Below are 19404 nucleotides of genomic sequence, written 5' to 3' on the forward strand. Positions count from 1 at the left end.
AAGAAGGAATGGATAAAATACATCTCCATGTATGTTCTTGGATATAAGTTCCGGAAGATACATTTTTCACTTGCTCATATGTGTACACCCTTAGCAGACTCAAGTACTCACAGGAGTACTCAAATAGATTGCTGCGATTTACGTGACAACTTGCCATAGCTCAGATTGAGCAAAATGAAGAGGAACAGTTCTGAGGAGTTTACTGTGAAGTGCATATTGATTTTCAACCACTTCCACAGCAGTACTGTTTCATACTTTGCTTAATAGGCCTTGCAACTCCCTGTTGTTTTGCTTTCCTGTGGGCTGAAAATGAATTTGCACTGAAGTTATTTGACATTTAAACTTTTAAGACTTTTTCTGTGAAAATAGCACCATCTGTAGGAGAAAACAGACCCAATTTCATTGAAACATGCTTCTATTTTCAAGCCATCAAGCAGATATCCCTAATTCCCGAGAAAATAAACGCACTAATTTTCAAAGTAGGCTCAAGATTGCTCCATCTTGCTACTCAGCTACTTCTGCTTCAGCCCATCAGAGCAGCAACAAACCCCAGCTCGCTCTCTGCAGTGCAGCTGAGCCTTTACACCACTCGGAACGGGTCCTGACCATTCTGGTCCAGACAGCCCTCCACTAATGATGACTGTTTGCTATGACTGAGTCCAGGCACGGTTCCGCAGATTCACTGGCCTCCAAAAACAAAAAAACAGCCTTCATTTTCCCAAGGACTTTGGATGATATTCTGTGACAGACACTGCTGTGCCAGCTCCTCTGCTGGGCAGACACTCCTGTTCCCAAGGAGCTACACTGAGTAGCAATCAGCCAAGAATGTGCCTCAGTATTTATCAAAATAAGCAGTTTCCAAACACTGGAAATATTCTACATTTAATAGTTAAGCACATACATTTTCCTAGCCTTTTAAAAAAGTGACAATATGTCCAGCATCTCAGTTTAGCACACATTAAGTTCTGTTTGCTGACTTGCTTGAGTCTAGAAAATAAAAATGTTAGTCGTGAAAATTAAAAAGAGAAAGAAAATAAATGAAACACTGTTCTCAAATTGGTTGGAGCCAGCCTCATCTATCATGCCACATAATATCCTCAGCTGCTATCACTTATCAATTCATTTACATTTGCTTATGGTGGCACGTCAGCTGAAAGCCTGATAGCACCTCACAGAACTGCCTTGGAACATGCTCAGAATATCTGGGAGCTACCTGCTTTACCGTAACTATAGTTTTTAATGTGTGAAAGTAATTTCCAAATGATCACATCTTACTGTGGCATATCAGAATACACAAGCAGTTTTAAATAGTAAATCAAGCATAGTTTTGAAATCTAGTCCTTGTGGACATAAATGAAGAAATATTTTCTTATATTTGAAAAGTCATCTTGCCTCTGCCGGAAATACCGTGCATGAATTCAAGTAAGTCATTTCATTTCATCTGAATTTCTAAAAAGCAAAAAAAAAAAAATATTCCATACCTTCCTCTTATCTATTCCAGGCCCTAGTCTGGGGACTTGAGCATTTTTTGTCATTGGCAGGATAGATAATAAAGGCAAGGTCACTCAGTCACTAATAGAGATAAGTACAGAAGGACAACAACACAGGTTGGGCTAGCTAAGCGTCTGTGTTTCACCTCTCTAACTGCCCGATACACTCACAAACCAACAAAACAAATACTCAGCAACAGTTCTAGAGAACTGACGTACCAGCAAATTCTACACAAATTATGAGCTTGCTAGCACTGTATGAGCATAGCTAGAGTTAAGAAGTGCTGGTGAGACATATCTGTTACTTCACATGTTCATATAGCTTCCGGCTCTCTCACACCAGAGCAAGAACCTCATTCTACTGTGAGGCAAATAACTCACCAGCTTGTTTGGGCATTATAACACAATGGAAAGCACAGCAATGGGGCAGAGTAGCAAGGTCCTAGACTGCAGCAAGTGAGGATTTGCTCAAATACAACAACCACGGGCAAAGAAATAAAGAAAAATATCCCCTTACCTTTAGAAGGTCTCAGGTACACAAGGACCTCCAGCAAGACCCCCTCTCCTCCATTGCCAACCCTTAAATGAGGGCTGGAAGGGGTGGATCCTGGCTCCAGCCCTTTTATCACTCAGATGCACTGCTTACACCTGAGCTCCCCTGGGTTGTCCCTGCCTTCCCACCAGGTGCTCCACCACTGCTTCAGGCCCTGACTCAGTGTTGCTGCTACAGACATCCACACAAATGTATGTAGAACTGAGTCAAACTAGACTATGCATTCCCATAGTAAAAGTGAGACACAAAGGAAATGCAAGGGAACATAAAAAGAATGTTTTTAATTTTCACAGAGAAAACAGTATGTAGGGGCAGCAATAATCTGTGCAACTGCTTGAAATGTTGAGAAATTACATTTTGGAGTGGGATAAAGTAAGAGCAGAAATGAATTTATGATTGTTGCATAAAAATTATTGGATATCTGAAGTAACTGAGAAAAAAAAGGGATGGTGTAAAAAGCATAGAGACAAAGAAACTAATTCAAGCTTCATCCAGTGTTTATTGAAGTCAGTGAGACGCTCTGCATTTAACACACAGAGCTGAGCCTTTAAGATCCTGTACAACAATGAGGACAAGTTTATATCAGACTATTGTTAGCAGTATTTTTCAATTATTGCTTAGAAGAATCAGCCCCTTCAGTCAAGTTCCCTGACTGTGGGCCAGATTTAGTTCCAACACATGCATCCATTATCTTTCAATACAGCATACACACGCACTAGAGAATTTGGCAATTTGGCTGCTTGGTGTGAATGATTAAAACATTCAGAGAGGGAGCTGCATAGAGATTTAATAGATTATTAGTTCCATGTTCTCATTCAAAGAGAAGACAAAACAGTATCTCAATTGACTAGAATATACTAGCAGCGAAAGCAACTATTCTGTAAACCATTTGCTTTCTAAAAAGGAGAATAGAACTCCCATTGCTAAAATCTTCCTACAAAAAATGTCACCACTCTGGGACTGAGTCCCACATATACCCTCATCTTCCTGGGCATCATCATCATAGGACCATTAAAATATTCAGTTTAAAACACAAAGAAAATCTGTTGAATGTGGAAATATCTACAGTTTAAACCACGCACTGGTTGAAGTGTTTATATATATATATGGTACTGTATTTCACAGTAAGAATTTCATATAATTTTTGGAAAGGCTTTAAGCATTTACCATAGCATTTCACTGCTTTCTTTTAAACATACAAGCAGCATTTCAATTAGCCTATTAATGGTTTCCTAGGAGAACTGAAGATTCCCTCAGAAACACCACACAGATCAAAAAAGCAAATCGTCAAGCTAACGCGTGCATGTAGGCACACTTCTATCTTCCCTCCTCAGGTAGTCAGAACAGCATTGTCATTCACCCAAAGACCTCCTTCATCTCAATTTAGCCTTGACATTTGACTCATTTCTTTTTCCTTAACAGCAGTTGGGCTGTGACTGAAGGCAGAATTTAAGACCCATCGTTGTTCACGTGGTTGTTTGGAAAACAGCTGCAACACAGCAGCACAAACTGATAATTCAGTAGACAGTCCGCTTGGTGTTGAACTGTTAGGTTGGATCAGATAAAACTGCTCATGTCATTTATTTGCTCAGCCTTCAGGTGAGATCTGAAAGGGCATATATGTTATCAAAACACCATCAGCTTATTCCAGTGACACAGCTGTTACATATGATAACAGAAGATGACACCCAGCTGAACACATTCGTTTGGCCACGGAGATTAGGAAGCAATCATATGGTAAAAGGGCTATTGGAAAAAAACCATCTAACAAGCCAAAAAAACAAAATAGCTCAATTAGAAGAAGCACATGATGTGTTTACCCCCCAGTCCCAGCTGCTACCTCAGGAAAAGATCATTTTTGTAGATGAAGCCAAGCCTGTAACACAAAGCCAACCACAACTGTTTTCAGAACAACACCAACTCCACCCTGGAGACCCAGAAGGGTATGTACAATCATTCTCTCCCAAATACTGTTTTCAAGGCTACAGAACAAGAAGGAAGGAAAAGGAAGGGGGAAAAAAAAAAAAACCAAAAAACCTTTAGGTTCTGCTTCTTCAAGATCCTACTGAGGACAAGCCTCCCAGGAAAAGTCATCCCATTCCTTCTGAAAGCACCACCTTCTGCACTTCACTATCAGTCTTGATAGAATCAGTTTGCAGACAGAGAACCCTGAGAAAGGACCACTGCAGTAGCAGCTGCAAAATGAAGCCTTGAATGAATTGATCAAGAAAAGCTTCAAGACAGCATCTATGCCAGGTGGTGCTGACTTTCAGTGAGATCTGGGCATAAAAATAAAATACATGCTGTTCCCATCCATGAAGCACTGGGAGTCTGCATTTAGTAAAAATTGTAAAATTATTTAAGCAGCTCAGGAGACATTAATCACAGGCTGTGATTTGTAGCTATCTGCCATTCCTTCATCTGTCCTTTTCTATTTAGAAGATGGAGTATCTGACTCTCTGAAGTTACTTTCCTTTTTAAGGCATAACAACAGCAGCTGTTTCCACCTTCCAGGACAACAACCAGTCCAGGTAAGATTCACTGCTGAGCAGGCAGCTAGGTCAAGGCCTCCACGCCATTTACGTGCCTGTTTGAGCACTCACGCTGATGCACCAATACAGAAAAATTCTGCACAGTGTCCACAAACTCCCTCTGAATCTGAAGAACTTCATAAACAAAACAGTGAGATTTTCAAAAAAACATGATGTTTAGGATGAGCAATAATTTTTTTGGTTGTTTTCTTCAAAAGCAAAGGAATATTTCTCTGTTTACAGGGAATTTCAAGCTTTTCTCAGTAGCCATAATGGCTAGAAACTTAGCTTAGAAGGGAAGCTGGAACTACTGTATGGTCACGTACGAGAAGTTGAAATTTGAGAAAAATCTCAAGTGTACAAAAAAAAAATAATCACAAAGACTTCACACTGTGTTGCTACCAGCTTGGTATCTAAATAGGAAGTGTGCAGTGTAGGCTTATCCATAACAGTTTCTAATCAAGTAGGAATCTAGGAACAGACACAGTTTCATTCCTATAATTTCATATTTGATCTGATAGAATGGTTCCACAGGCTATATTCAAATACAGTCAGTTTGTTGTGCCTACAGCCACTGTAAATTCTTTAGAACACAAGCTGGCATGTTTTGCGTTCATTAAGCATCTAGAAAAATAAAATCCCAATCCAAATCTGCTAAGAGGTTGCTGGACATTACAGCAATACAAGTAAAAACCAGTTTAAAAATGCTAGTGAAAAATTTTTAGCAGAAAAAAAAGCTTACATTTACTTGTGTAGAGAAACTCAAAGTTAGCAATGAAATAGAAAACGAGTTGAAAAACCCAACACATTTTAAGGACTTGATTTTAATTTGCATTAAGGACTTTCAACTTCACTCTATCAATCATCATCAAGCAGATTTCATAAAAAGTGAGATTTACATTCTTACTGTTTTCTCTTGTATTCTTTTCATGCTTGTCTTTTGCAGCACCCCAAAATCTGAACAACCTCTGCCGGATCAGAACATCTGTAGTTTGCATGGGAGCTTTTCCCCGTTGGTGAAAATTCATGAAATGCATTTTCCTCTAGCTTTTTTTCCTTGGAAACTACAGTCAGTTGTGGACCTAGCCTCCTCACCAAACTGTTACGAGCAAAAATGGAATAAAGAGGTCAGATTTCAAAAGATGTCTCACTTAGGGTGATATTTGAGGCTCAGGAATGCAAACCAGCAAGCAGGTTGTCATGGGAGGAACACAGGAAGATCTCTTGGCATAGAAAAGTTCCCCTACCACAATTCTTTTTGTTGCCTTCCTTTGCTTCACCTGCTGCTAAGGAAATGCAGTGAATTAGAATAATCGCGGCAGTTTCATGAGTGTCATTAAACTTCCAAATGAGATGACAAACTCAGAATAAAAAGACTTCTCTAAATCCTGCTGAGCTTTGTGCAAACAGGAGGCCCAGGTATGCGAACTTCAAGGTCTTATGGGTTTCTGCTGAGTCTGTAAAATTCACTTGCTTCCATCTGGTTCTGCACCAGGGCCATGTGTACAACTTCTCCGGTTGAATGTTATTGTATGTCTGCATCCGCTGAAATCTCCAACTGATAGGAAAACTTACTGGATAAGAAGTGAGGCAAAGGGAATGAATTTACACATCAGAAATTGAAGGGCAACATTTGCACAAGTTCCTCTGAAGCTCAAATCCCAGTGTCACACAGCAAGTCATCTGTGCTGAGAAACACAAAATATTAAAGACACTATGACAAAGCTGACACATTTCATCTTAGGAACTGTTTATATTTTATCTGTGAAAAGGAAGAGCACACATCACAGATGTTGGAATTTCTGCTGCTCTGGTTTGGCTTGGAAAGGCACAATGCAAACTGATAGATGAACACCCTGAGAGTGAATGTCCCACAGAGGCATTTTTTCATTTTCATTTTTCAAGATCTATCACTTCATGGCATTGCATCCTGTAGCACAACAATGTGATGTGTCTGAATAACAAATCACTGATTTCCTGCTGAACACGTAAAGGAACAACAAACATACTTTGCTTTCCTTTTTCTTTTGTACATATTCTTCTGAGTGAAAATTATATGACAGTGTCTGAAGTCAAAGGACTGAGAAACAAGGCCACTTTGCCAGCATCCAAATTACCAAGGATGCAAATGTTTCATTTGTCTCTGTTCAAAACAAGGCGGGCTGTTCTATTTTTTAATTCCAGCATAAACCTATTTCCATGCAACCCTCCCAACAAGGCTCACCAGATGCAGGCATGCTCTACTTACAAAACTGTCTTCTGATATTTAATATTAATGCATCTGCAGACTGCTTTCATTGGAGCAATTAGGAAAAAAAACAATAAAGAACTCAAGGTACAGCAAAAGGAGTATGCATAAATGTAATCTTGTGAAATGAGCTAATGTAAACGTAAACAGAATCTCCAGAATACCAACAGTGGATCCCGTAAGCAAATTACAAGCACATCTGCATCAGAGAACTGGAAAAATCCAGAAGTTGTGACCTTTGCCAGACAAGGCAGAGTTACAGGGTGCACCAACAGACAGCGTGCTCTCAGCACTGCTTCTCAGCAGCATTTCTAGTTGAGAGCTGCACAAAATCCGGTCAACCATCTCTGAAAGCTAAGTGACATCTTGCTTTGGATCCATTACTCGTGAATATTTAATCTGTGATTCCTCTTTTACTCTTGGTTATCATCTTCTTGACAGTAGTCAACAATTTCCTGCTTTTCTTTGTTTAAAAAGAAACAACACAACAACAACAAAAATAGAGAACAAAACCAATATTGTCTCGCTTAAATAAACTGACTTTCAAATTCTATAGTTAAAGAGAGAGCAAAGGTCATCAGTGCCCAAATAATCTTGCAAACAAAACAATTAGCATCATCTCAATATATCACATCTTCCTTCAGTTCAGAATACTCCTGTAAGCCATCGCTTACTCCCCATAGGATTACACTGAACAAATCTAAATCAAAGTCAGGCCAAACCTCTAAGCTCTTCTCTCCTTTCTCCTTTTTCCAAGCCTTTCTTCAACAGGTCATCTACCTAAAGTTTATCAACTCATTCCTTCAGCGCTTGCCATTTCTTTTGTTTTTCCACAGCAAAACGTAGGGACCACAGCATCACCACATTTGTGCCTGGAAAAAAGTTACCCAGGAAGCTCCCTGTTGTCAATAATAAAAGCACATCATGGAGAGATGAGCAGCCCATGGAGCTGGATGTGTCTGGGTGTCATTTCCTGACATCACTTCACAAGGAAATTTAGCAAAGATGCTACAGCTTAAAAAAAAAAAAGCAGCATACAGCCAAATTGACTCCATTTTCTCTTACCCAGATTATGAAGGCCACAACTAGCCTTTAGAATCACCAGTAGTTACTCCAGTGACTTATTTTAAACAGCAGGAACAGGATAAAAGGCATTAAAGCAGAATTATGAAAACAATACTGAGAATGTCTTAAAATTATTAGGATATTTTATTTCATCTTTTTTAAACCAACCACTGCTTTAAAGGTTCACCAGCCTGCACCATCTCATATCACATAGTTTATTGGGCTACTGTTACCATTACTGCACTAAAATGTCAACTTCTATTTCAAAATAATAATTTTTAAAAGACACTCATTGCAAAGAACATCTTTGAGGAAAAAAACAACCTTATCAGACAGAGTACAGAACAGTCAAGAATTTGCCACTTACACCATCAGCTATGATATTTCTCCAGTCGTCTGACCTTCATTAAAAATATTCCTACCCAGTCAAGTGATTAAAGTGATGAAAGGTCATTTAGCACGCTCTGTTCCTTAAAGGCACTCAGTCACACTCATGCTGCAGAATATTTGTCTCAGAGAGTTTTGTGCTACAGAGATGGCAGCCAACACCGTCATTACAAACGAGTTGTTCATTTGTCTTACTTCAATTATACTTTATTACTATAGCTCTTTGCTGATGCTTTTCTTTTGTTTGTTGATTACAGTAAAAGACAAATCTGATTCAAATTATTCATGAAAGACTCCATAGCTTAGGTCAGTCTGGCCCTCCCGTTTCTCCACTAGCATCTTACATGAGCCAGCATAGCAGCTTTTCCAGCCACACTGTCTCTGATTTAAAATGCCTTTACAAACATTGATATCGTGCATTGGTGTCATTCCCTTTCTTTCAAGATTACAAGAAGAAATCATTTGATAGACCAAGTAAAGATTAATTCTATCACAGGTTTGAAACTGAAAATAAGAAAATTCATCTAGAACTATTTTTCCTTTCTGATTTTTCCCGTTTGAACAATTTTTATTACTTTTTACATTTTAATTCTTGGATCAAAATTTGCTAATTTGAGCTATTTAAAATCAACAACCATGTGGGCTATACGTGGGGCATAATCTAATTCACTTTAAGCTAGGTTTTGCCAAGTCATCATTCTAATTGGTTTGTTAAATAACTGATGGTTTGTAAAATCACACTAACCTTTTCTTTTTTCCGCACAAACTGTTCTATTCCTTGGAAAAAAAATGATAAACAGATTACTAAAAAAATCTAAATCCACGCTCGAGTACAAACAGTTTCTCAACAACAACCACCACCACCATATGCACAAATACTCTGATAGAGAATCACAGAACTGCAGGATCACAAGGGGTGGAAGGGACCTCTGCAGGTTATCCAGCCCAAGCCGTGCCAAAGCAGGTTCCCAGTCCCTCTGAATTCTCTTACAATTTGCACGAGTGGAAACAGGAAACCGAAAGGGAAAAAACGTGCAAAGAAATTTGGCAGTCAAAACCAACAGTAATTACAAACACCAGTATTGAAGTAGCCTCAGGATTGTCTGGATCCCTGGCACTTTCAATATTAACTTCCATTCCGTTTCTAGAAGTTAGAAGCTATGAGCACAACGCCTTACAAATGTTCACTTATCGTGTTTATAAGTTCGAAACGCGATGCTGAGCTGGAGTTACTAGGCAGTGCTCAATGCAATTTTTAATTGTCTGTTTCTGGTATACCTACACATTCACATGGAGAGAAAAGACTGCCCAGCAGCACCACACACATTAGCTCCTTAACATCATAATGGAAACATTACGACAGGAATCAAAATGCCTGGTGTCTAAGATAATGGGAATGTTCAGTAACCAGCTCTGCAACTGTTAGAGCAACCAGAGAGGTTTCAGCTAGCTTGGTATGGAATGGACATCAAGTGAGAATTACTTTAAAGGAACAAGTCTCCTCTCTCTGTCACCAAAGAAACAAAAATAAAAACCAAATTACGCTACTTATCACCGCCCAGAAGAAAAATAATGGAAGAAGGAAATAAAAGCTCAAAAAAAAAAAAAAATCTTGAATTGTTTTTCAGAATTAGTTGGAGAAGTAAAATGCACTCGTCCTCCAAAAGGCACGTGTGGGTTTTTTGTTTTTGAGATGGATGGCATGAGGGGATCTTCTCACATGCGGTGTGGGAGCTTTGGAAGGACCTGGTTTATCAACTAGATTGAATCCCAAAGAGAATATGATTTTCATAGCTGCATTTCAAAGTCTTTACCTTAAAGAATGTTTTATAAAATCATTAAAAAAAAAAACAAAACACTTTTTTAAAAAAGAAAAATACCAATCAGAAAACTTGAAAGAAAAACAGAAGCAGGAAGGGAAGAACTTATAGTGAGAATAGAGTGCGGTGTTTGATTTTGTTTGCTTTTAGATAGCTTATGTATATTCAGCAATATTATTTTCTACTTATTGCTTGACTTGAGCTGCAATATTCAAAGCTTTGGAAGTAGAGAGCAGTGCAGGAGCAATGGTACCTAAGTGCTGCCACATCTCACAAACGTGAAGAACCTCATCCAGATGAAGTATGGTCACCACAGCCAATGACAAAAAAGAGCCACATTGCTCTTTTGAGACCAAATTTTGAGATTTGGTTGGAATAGCAGCAGAGAAGAGCAGAGTGTCAAGGCATATTTTTGTTTTGATAATTTAAAGAATGCTTCATCATTTCAGCTAGAACCCGTTTGTCTCCCCTGCCAAGGGATATCAGCAACACGTTTTCTTCTGAAGAAAGAACACAGTGAACTGATTAATCAAACCTTAAAACTGTGAAGCCATTTGTTAAAATACACGAGGGTATCAAAACAAACAGTTCTGGTGGTATTTGCTATGGTTAATGCAGTGATATTTTCAATGTCCTGTGCTTGCAGAAAATTGGCACTCTCTTCTTCCTGGGACTCCAGTGCTTCCAGTTTCTCAGCACTTGCCTCTGAATCACAAAAAAAAAAAAGCAAAGAGACCCATTCTATTCCTGATTTTCTGCAGAAATCAGACTAAGGCTACTGAAATGCACACGTTTGATATTGCAGTGTCTCAAGGCCTTTTTTTTGTTTGTTTGTTTGTTTTACAACCATGCAAAAGCATCGTGCAACTCTCCTATTTTTTATTTTATGATATACAAAAGTAGCACTAATTGCAACCTAACTTCAGTCAGAAGTTACAAATGTATTTGAAGCTGGTTGTCTGAGCTTTCATTCCCAAAGGAAACCGTCACCTCCAAAGGGTGGCAGATAATAACAGAATGAACTAATAGCTCATTTTATCCACATAGCTAATTGTAGATTTTTTTTCCTAACTATAAGAGAATTTCATTCAGTTTTTATGGATGTCAGTAATTTCACTGAGTTTGGTGATCTTCAAATGAAGACAAGACCATTGCTGAATCATTGTTTTTGTCAAAACAAATCCCTGTATACACACAGAATAAATGACATAAGCACTGCAACGCAGTTAAATCCATCATAGATTAATTATTACTTATCCTCAGTTTAGGAAAAAAAAATATTTGTATGTTACATTCATAGATCGACAACCAAAATATCTGCTGTGAAAAATGTACAGTAAAGGAAAATCAGATCTTTGTTTTTGACAGTTCTTCACTTTCTTAATTTCAACTTTTCCAAACTTTTAAAAAATTGTCAAATATCTCTTTAGACAGGAAAATTTTCCTTATTACCTTTCATATTGACAATAAGTTGCCTGAGAATTCAGAAGTCTTATTACTGCTCACCAGAACTGCATGATGAATGGTTTCAATAAGGCCAAATCTTCTGACTTCACAGCCCTAGAAACCAGAATCTGTCATTTCTCAATTTCATCTAAAGCTGTTAGTGAAAGTCATTCTCATTTCAGCAAATACTGTCTCTGCAAGAAGTGCAATGTCAGTGCTTCAAATTTCAGCCTCAGAAAGAAGCAGCCACCTACTTCTAACTGGGGCTAGACAAGACACAGAAGGTTGGCTTTACGTTTGATTTACTGTGGTTTGCAGATGCATAAACCATATGGTAGGATAATGCAACTTTATATTATTGCATCTTTCACCCAAACCAAACACAACTGAATTCAAAAGCCTTTTGTCCTGTTTTGCATATTTGTCTTAAAACAATGATTGACATTTTGAGGTACCTTGTCACCATCAGTGCTCACAGTATTGAACACCCGGAATATTTAGAAAGGGCACAGACAGCTCAAAAGATTATTACTTTCCTGTGACAGAAAAACAATTCCACCATATTTTTACTTAGAAACAGAATGAGAATCCCTACCATATCCTATAGAATCCTGGAATATCTGGAATTGAAAGGGATCCACAAGGACCACAGTGCCCTATCCATGGCTCCACACAGCACCACCCGAAATCCAACCCTAAATCTGACAGCCTTGTCCAAATACTCCTTGAAATCCAGCAGCCCTTTCCAGGGCCCAAGCTCCCTCTGGTTAAGAACTTTTCCTAACCCCCAGCCTGACCCTCCCTCTCACAGCTCGGTGCCATTCCCTCAGCTCCAGTGCCTCCTCCCAGCCACTCCTGTATCCTTGTCCTCTAGGCACATCACCATCTTCATCGTCCTCCTTTGGACACATCCTGGCAAGAGCTTGTGTTCAGCAGCAGTGCAATCATCTGCACAGCTTACTAAGTGTTACCTGAGCACCACTGATCAGGCCCTTGGACAATACTTTTCTTAGAAGTGAGAACTTCTCACTGAGATGTCTGCAGAAGACTTGCAATTTTAGTCAGCTCCTACGCACAACAGAAGTATTTAATCCATAGCCTCCAGGCTTTTTAGACAGGTAGCCACACCTTTCATTTCAGCAGAAAGGCTGGATGAGCGTTAAGAAATACACCCTAAAATAAACAAAAGGGTATTAGGACCCTTATTTAGAGCAAGTAATTAACTGAACTGATACCACAGATAAGGGTGCCAGAGCAGAATTTCCATTTCCCCACGGCACACACACAAAATTCATCAAAGTGAGAGGTTTAAAAGCCTGGCGTAGTGAAGACAGAAGATATTAAACTTTGCAAAACCTCATTTCTTTGGCCTCTTCCTCACCCCACTCTCCTATCACGTTTTTTTCTTAAAAGACATTATGTGTTAGGAGAGCAAAGCAGCCTGGGGAGGTGATATTTTACCATCGTCTGTGTGTGCTATTAATGCAGTTAAAAAATCCTCAGACTGGAAAAATCAGACAGATGCATCTTCCAGGTTCACATGTGCCAACTCCATCTGTTAAATCATTAAAACACAGGCTTGGCAGATTCTGGAGAAAAACACATTTGCTTTCATTATGAAGAGGAAGAGTAAACTTTCTTTCTGTTCTTGTAATTCCCCCTCCTCCACAATTACTTGAATGTGAAATCCTGCATGAGTGGGTTCTATTTAACTTGTTACTGAAAATAAAGCTGCTTTCCTCTATTTGGGGTGCACGTGTTAAATTGCATTTCATAACCTGGATTACTCAAACAGCTATGAAACCAAAGCTTATAGTTTCATGAAGATGCTTCATCTTTTACCTTTTTGCTGCTTCTCTCTTGTTGCAGCACCTGCCCAGGCAGTCATTATCCTTATAGAAAAGAACCCATTCACATTGTGCTCCAGGAACAGTTTACATAAGGAGTTGCAAATCTGACCAAAGAAAGTTGCCAAACCTTGAATAAAATTATTGGTAACAATAAAGACTTACACAAGTGCATAAAGAAAAACATTACTTAGAGCTAAAAAAGCAGCAAAATCCTACCCTAAATTCAGTACCACCACCCTGGTTTCCCCCACTATCAATACTAAATTGATTTATGCATTAGTTTTTCTACCACAGTCACTGTACAATCATTCTTCACTATGGCAACATTACTTATAGAGCATGTGTCTAAATATTGAGTCTTCTGAATGCAACCAAGTATGTCTGGGATCTCTGCATTTCAGAAGTATGACAGTGTAAATATTTTAAATCCCATGACCTCCCACAGCTACTATAAAAAACAAACAACCCAGATTGCTGCAGAGTGCATTCCTTTTCCTTTGTATTACGTTGAGAAACTGAATTCATTCTCTGGGCACAGAGCATTCCAGGCATTAATATCAGTCATATTTTTTGAAAAAGATGATGATCTTTTCAGTGATGGTCACTAAATTACACTTAGTGGATTTCACATCTGACTAAGCTGCACAAATCTTACCAGGGACACAGTTAAAATTCATGTAAACAAAAGATCCAAAGCACCAACAGAAGCAAATTTATCCACTGCTGTAATTTTGTGAGCCCAAAGCAAATGTTACTTAACATCATTAAAACACATTGCAATCAACCAGCTACAAGAGGGAAATTACCAGATTCTTTGGTCTTTAAAAATCACAGAGCAATTTTTTACTTCTGTGTCTAAGAGTTTCCATTAATATTTAAGTGCATGTCAAAATTTTACATTTACAACTTCAATCAATAAAAAATGCATTAGTAGTTTAAAAAATTTAGTGGGAGCATTATGTGAATTATCTTTAAATTTGAAGTGGAATCTTGTTCATTTTCAACTTTAAATAAGAGATATTTTATTTAAACTCAGCGGTTGCACTCAGAAATGTTATGAGATGTTCTTGTTTGCTTACAGCTCTGCAGCTAGTTTGCATCATCAAGTGAACAGTTGTTTCTCCTCTTAGCTGCTCCTTTCTCCTCTCTGCTGTTATTTCACAAGTTATCTGCTTATGCAAAATAAGCACTGCTGCATAAAGAATATTCCACTGCACTGCCTTGAAGTTTCAGCAAGTCCTTCTCCCATGCAATGTTCTGCATCAAGGCTCACAGAACAGCTTTCGGCCTTCAAACACTGATCTTCATGCGTTCTAAACTGCAAACTTTATCACTACTGCCAGGCTCTACAAAATGGCTGCAGGAGCTGCAGCCCCTTCACAAGGAAAGGGTTGGAACATTGCCTCGGCCAAAACTGCTACATCTAGTTCTGACTCTGAAATCAGATCAACCGCACGCCCACCCCACCATCCTAACTGCTCCCCCCCCAGAAAAGAACAACTGGTGACACATTATGCACCCCATTATCAAAATGAAGAATTATTCTTGTATTTGTGCAGTCCTGGATGGGGTTTGATAGTCTGGGGAAATAGCAGAACCATCGCTGTGAGTCACCCCAAGAAATAATATTTCAAAATATAGGAGAACAAAGTACAATGTGAGTACATTAAGCAGAAAAACCAAGCACTGGCATACTGCAGAACATAAAGCACATTATGAATGCTTCCAACACCAACAGAAAGTTCATCTAAATACATAAGAGCAGGTATTCTAACGCACGTGCTCAGAGAAAGAGCAGTAAAATACGTCTGGTAGAGACAACTTCACCGTGTTAGAGCTGCAAATGGAGAATTCTGAACTAAAAACAAATATCCTCTTAAATTGGAACACAATGAGACGCTCACAGCCATCATCACCTACAGTCATCCTCAAGGGAAACAGAACTGCACGGCACTAACAGAATTTCCACTTGTTTGTACAATTTACGGAAGGCTCAGAAAAGTTTTACAGGCTTATCGTCAGAAATAATGTGCTACTTATTCATCCTAGCAGTGATATTTTACACAGCACTCTGGGATCAAAATGCAATTTCAACAATAATATATTTTCTGATGTTCTCCAAGGAAAAATTGCTAGTTTCTTCTCTCTAAAAGGATTTAAATGGAATAACATCTGTGTTGAGATTATTGTGAATATGTTAAACTGACAGTATGTCTCTAAGGGGCACTGCTCATTAATGTTCTGTGCATAAAATTAAAACCTGAAATATATTTTTCAATCCATTTTGAATCATTTAAGCAATTCTCATGCAAAGAAACTATTATGCTGCAATAATGTATTTGCAGAGTTGAATATGAAAGCTATTAAAATGTCCCAGGCCCCCTGCCTTCCATGCAAAAAGAAAAAAGGCAACTCTTCTGATTTGAAACACGCACTTACTGAGAGAAAAAATACTTTCAAAAACCGTGAACTGTTTGATTTCAGTTTATATAATGCAACAAAACTCTAAATTATGTCTTCTTTGCTTTACCGTAATAGACATTATGCTGAGGTACTCCAGCACGTAGCTGGGGAGAAATCCAGGATGTGTTGCACGTAGGCATTACAAGAACTGCTCACTCAGAGAAGGGTAGCAGTGGTGGTCATAATCTGTGATCTTTTCAATTGTAACAGGCAGCATCCTGCAAGTCCTCTGCAACCGGAGCAGAACTCAGAGGTAACCAAACCAAGGATTTTGATGCCAAGAAGTCCAAAAACTTGACAGTGTAAAAACCCCCCACAGCACCATAGAAATAACTTTGGGAAGCACACATATCAAACTGGAACAGCTACAGCACAAACAAAAGCAATGGATCTTCACAAACCCAAATTTAACAGAAATTATTGACAAGTATCTAAATCAGTTAAGATTGCTCATACCTCTCAAGCACAGAAACCTGCAAAAAGCTGTAGCTGTGACATTTTACAGACAGAAAACATTTTTAAATTGGGATAATAGAAATGCCAGACACCACTCAAAAAGCCATGGGATAACTGCAGCCGCTGTAAGATCATGACCATTCTAATTTGGCTACAAAATACAATCATTCTCAGCACACCGCGGATTCCTCTCATAAATGGTAACCCAGGAACTCTACTTAACATATTCCTTGATGTGATAGACTTCAGCAGGGTTCTTTTTTGTTGCATTTGTAATTATTGTTTCATTGCTGTTTGGGGCTTGTTTTGTTTGGTTGGTTCGGTTTTGTTCTTGGATGAAGACAGAGTCCATGGTCTCAATAGGACTTAGTTTACTTAAAACAAATCACATCCTAACAAAGCAGTCTGCCACTCAGCAGCCTACATCTGAGGTATTATCCAGAAACACTGTAAAAATAGCTGGAGTCTTTCACTGATCTCTTCTATTTGACTTCCATACTCAGTGCTGTAAAAAGCAACATGGGGCAACAAGTACAGAACTACCAATAATAATCAACTTTTTTGGTAAACATTTTCAATGCAAGTGCATAAGTGTAGATTTATGTATGGATTTAAATACACCTCAACATCCATCTTCATCTTCAGAGGCTTCCCCTCAGAGGAGGAGTGGTAAGCACGAAGGAAAATAATGCCTTTCAGGTTTTCAGGTGGATGCAAAGACAGCAGTGCTTATAGTGAGAAGTGCAGCCCTTAACAAATAAAGCCATAGAGCACAGGCTGGAACACAGCACTGTGGGTTTCCTTAGGACTACCAGCATTCTTCTTTCCCTCGCTGCTGTATCTCACATATCTCACATCTGCACAGATTATTTATAGATTATTGGCACCTTCCAGCCAAGCAGCCCAGTCAGAACACTGACAGTTGCCCCACAGAACCACCAGATGTACAGCAGCAGCCACACCACACTGGGAGTACATGGCGCTTACTGGTCACATCCAAGCTGGTGGCACAGCCCTGAGACAACTCCTCAGATCACTAACGTGTTTTTCATTACACGTTACTATATTGCACTGAATTTCTCAGATAGAAAACAGCAGTTGTAAACTTCTACTCCTCAACTCTAAACTTTCATAACTTTCACAAAGTGGAAAGAAAGTCTTTCCTTATCATTTGTATCGTTCCTTTCATGGTGACAGTTACTGCAGTTCATGATGAAGTGCACTGTCAGAACAGCACAGGAGGAGGACAGGGTTTGAAGAATCTCTGAGCACTTTCATGTTACCGCACACCTGAGTCTACCAAAAGTTGGGAGAGTCCTTAAGGTGCGAAGACCTCCTCAAAGGGAAACAAGCAGATTAGTTGCTCAGGAACTGTCCTGCTAGCTGATCCCCAAACCTCTACCTACACTTACCTTACATGCACACAGAGTAGTAAAATAGTAAACTAGCAATAGCTTTTATCTCATGATTCTCAGAGAAGATGCTCAGCTGTACTTTTTCCTGGTAACTCCAACATAAACAATGCAGAGCTCTTATTAAAGAGATCAAGGATTTAGATCTAATTACAACTCTGCACTGAATACCATACAGTAGCAATTTATGTTTATAGTTCATGTAGTAGAAAATATAAAAACATTCAAAATACCCTCTGCAACAACAACAACAACAAAAAACTCTTTCTTTTGTTTTCCTCCCCAAGTCTGATGAGAAGCAGAGGATTCTTATCTCTACTGGCAAGAATAGTAGGCCAATAAAAACTGTGTAGTTGATAATTTAATGCTGGAATTAGGCCCATGACTTAGGGCTGGCCTTGTAACCAGAACTGAACATTACAGAACAGCTGTTTTAGTGTACTGTCAAACATAAGGAGCTTCATACCTGCACCTACAGAACCTGAGCACAAATATGATCTAGAATCACTCTCAGTTCATTCAGTGGAAGTTGAGGTGCTCATCAACAACACTTGCAAAATCCCACTTAAAGCCTGAAAGAGAACAGGTTTGCTCCTTCCAAGCAGTTTCAAAGATTAGCAGAGCTACTGTATGCTAATTTGGACATTTCTCCATGAACAACCAATATAAAAAGCTTTCACATTTTCATCAGCGTAGGCATACAAAATTCCCAGAAAAGCTTAACTGCTTTTGAAGACCAACAATGACATAAGCAAAGCCATCACTGCTTTATACAACATCTCGTGTGATAAAAAGGTCCACCTACCCTTGGTTGCTCATCCTGGCTCATGCATCACCCTCCACTGTCTCCATTCCGTTCGTTGTTTTGATTGCAGAAACACAACCATTCATGGAGCTGTTTTGTGAAACACAGTAGATCAGTGACCTCATTTCCACTTATTGAGGAGTCTGTTTAAGTCACTTCGGTTCTCTAATTACTTCAGGGAGCAATACGACCTCTACCCATACCAACACAACATTCCAAGGCTATAGCATTGTAAACAGACCCAGCAGCAACACCCAGCACATCCACCCAGCCCTCCATCATTGCCCTGTCTCAGGCTGCTGGCAGCATTTGTAGAACCACACAGAAGAGCGTGGGTCAAATCATCTCGTTTCCTACTTAGACTTGACCACGTTCAAACATGCACCTTAAACTACCTATGTACCTACCTATTATTTACTTCATTTGTGATGTGCTGACAAACACTGCTGTACGTAACTACAAGCCGTAGACTTTCCATAGATGACCGCTAAATCTCAATGGATACTTGACCTTAAAACTTTTTGTACAGCTGACAGTTCATTTAACCCCCATCTCACTTTGCTTCCCCATACTGCAAGTTTTTTAATATTATCCCATGCTCAGAAGAACCAAACGACAGCTCCAGCTGACGGCTCACCTCCCTGCATCCCCTCCTCTCAAAGACCATCAGTTAAGCACCAAAAGAGAAACACAGAACATTATTAGGTTCTATTTTCACTAAATTAGTATGAAGTTTCATTCCCTCCTGACAAATGCTACTGCAGGTTAAACCCTGATACATAATTTCATATATATATATATATACATGAATTGGATTGCTTTTGTTAACAAGTTACTTGTCTCACACAAAACATCTAGTCTGCAATAAGAGGGCTCCT

The 19404-nt window shown here is 39.0% G+C and overlaps 1 long non-coding RNA gene across 1 annotated transcript; it reads right to left on the reverse strand.

Moving 5' to 3' along the window:
- Positions 1–4895: 4895 nt before the first annotated feature.
- On the reverse strand, positions 4896–19391 carry LOC125701447 (uncharacterized). The gene is made up of 3 exons (XR_007380244.1): positions 18934–19391; positions 18527–18616; positions 4896–6262 (listed from the first exon to the last, which is right to left on the reverse strand). It is a non-coding gene; the product is annotated as an uncharacterized LOC125701447 (long non-coding RNA).
- Positions 19392–19404: the final 13 nt, after the last annotated feature.

Source organism: Lagopus muta, chromosome 16 (genome assembly GCF_023343835.1).
Source record: "Lagopus muta isolate bLagMut1 chromosome 16, bLagMut1 primary, whole genome shotgun sequence".
Taxonomy (NCBI): Eukaryota; Metazoa; Chordata; class Aves; order Galliformes; family Phasianidae; genus Lagopus; species Lagopus muta.